The sequence below is a fragment of the Schistocerca piceifrons genome, unplaced genomic scaffold, assembly GCF_021461385.2.
Source record: "Schistocerca piceifrons isolate TAMUIC-IGC-003096 unplaced genomic scaffold, iqSchPice1.1 HiC_scaffold_1228, whole genome shotgun sequence".
Classification (NCBI taxonomy): Eukaryota; Metazoa; Arthropoda; class Insecta; order Orthoptera; family Acrididae; genus Schistocerca; species Schistocerca piceifrons.
Genome location: NW_025727046.1, coordinates 37,501 through 40,000, shown reverse-complemented (window position 1 = coordinate 40,000; position 2,500 = coordinate 37,501).

Here is a 2,500-nt window from a genome sequence, read left to right as displayed (position 1 = left end):
AATTGGAGCGCCGCCTCTAATAAGCCAAAGGTGCATCCTGACGTGACAAATCTGATCATGTCACAAGCATTCACTTACTATAATCACTATCAAGGAACCTGCCGCCCCCGCCCCCCCCCCCCTACACCTTTCCTTACAACAACGTGTAACCTAACCTAACCTAACCTATGTTGTACCTTAACCTAACCTATGTTGTACCTTAACCTAACCTATGTTGTACCTTAACCTAACCTATGTTGTACCTTAACCTAACCTATGTTGTACCTTAACCTAACCTATGTTGTACCTTAACCTAACCTATGTTGTACCTTAACCTAACCTATGTTGTACCTTAACCTAACCTATGTTGTACCTTAACCTAACCTATGTTGTACCTTAACCTAACCTATGTTGTACCTTAACCTAACCCATGTTGTACCTTAACCTAACCCATGTTGTACCTTAACCTAACCCATGTTGTACCTTAACCTAACCCATGTTGTACCTTAACCTAACCCATGTTGTACCTTAACCTAACCCATGTTGTACCTTAACCTAACCCATGTTGTACCTTAACCTAACCCATGTTGTACCTTAACCTAACCCATGTTGTACCTTAACCTAACCCATGTTGTGCCTTAACCTAACCCATGTTGTGCCTTAACCTAACCCATGTTGTGCCTTAACCTAACCCATGTTGTGCCTTAACCTAACCCATGTTGTGCCCTAACCTAACCCATGTTGTGCCCTAACCTAACCCATGTTGTGCCCTAACCTAACCCATGTTGTGCCCTAACCTAACCCATGTTGTCCCCTAACCTAACCCATGTTGTCCCCTAACCTAACCCATGTTGTCCCCTAACCTAACCCATGTTGTGCCCTAACGTAACCCATGTTGTGCCTTAACGTAACCCATGTTGTGCCTTAACGTAACCCATGTTGTGCCTTAACGTAACCCACGTTGTCCGCTAACGTAACCCACGTTGTCCGCTAACGTAACCCACGTTGTCGCCTAAACCTGCTCTGTAATTGTTATACGACTCGTTCAATTAGTGTAGTGTTGCCCACCCGCAACCCTCGCAATATAGTTCGCTACTCGCACTGCCCGCTCCCCTGTGTATCGCTTCATGTTAAACACCTTGCAAGTCTTGCTGACTTTCCACATGCTCCTGCTGTACACTGTAATGTGGATGGCAGCAGGACGTACATGCCGCCCCCCCCCCCCCCCACCCCTCCCCACGTCCCCACGTCCCCACCTTGCCCCCTGCCTTCGCAAGCTGGTTGGTGACAAGTTTGCATGTTCAATGCCCTTCGCATGCGACGTACGCAGGCTACGTTGTGGTGCGGCCTGTGTCAACTGTCCGCTGATGTCGTACGCGTGAACCACAATCTGTACTGCACATTCGTCCTTATGTACTGAATGATACATCGTGGCACATGTGTGACCGTACAACGACTGCGCCCAAAAACGGCGGACCATACAGTGCAAATATTGTGCACGCAGCTACGTGTCGTCTCCCTATGAGAGCTGGATTGCAGTGTGGTACGCCATAGAGACGTGTGGGAGGAACGGACGCCGTGGATGGCGATCAGCATGAGCTGTGTGTTGATGTATTCGGACCTAGTCGTCTCTCCTCAAACACCGTGATAGCATGGTGCACCGCGTTCCATATCTGCGACATGCTACAGAGGCCGGTTGACAGTCGTTCGAGCAATGGACATCGCATACGTACGGGGGCCACCTTCCACGTATTGTCTAGGCGTGCACATTTTGTTGCGTGTATGTGGGCAGACGTAGTGTGGCGTGACACCTGACACAGGCATGCAATAATCGTTGAAGTTGCTAATGGCGATGGACGCCTACGTTTTCTGGTGAAGTTACGCAAATGAAGAAATGGTAACCCGTTGTGGTGCGGTTGTTCTCGCTAGGGGTGAATCGGTGATGGCGACGATAGGTTGAGGTACTAACCGGTTGTTCCAGCGATACCCACCATGCCGATGAAACTGAACGGCATCTGGGTGTGAAGCGATACGCGGTGGTGGCTGGGTGGGACCGTCCCCGGCCGGTGAGGGGGCGCCTCCCGGCGTGCTGGCCGCGCGGTGCGTGGGCGCACGCGCTACAGCCGGCTGGTGGGGGCGGCCAGTGGCAGGCGCGCCGGCCGACGGACGCGGCAGGCGTCGCAGCTGCGCGCCGGCGCACCCTGCGCGCGGCGCCGTGCGGCCAAAGTAGGTCCTCGCGGGCCCGGTGCGAAGCGCGGTGGACATCTTCAGTGTGCTGGTCCGATTGAGGACTGTGTGCGTTGAGGATGCGCCGCCGCCCGGCGCTCGGCGCCGCGACGCCGTCTGCTGCTCGGTCGCCCCAGCGGTTCTCGCTGGTGGTTTGTATCGCAGCTGTGCGGATGTGTTGGCGCGTGCGCTGTGCTGGGAGAGTTCGCTTCGGCACCCAAGTGGGGCTTTTGTCCTTCTGTGGCGCTGGCGTTGGAGCTGCCGGTCACCGTAGGTGGCGCGTGTTGTCTCCCGC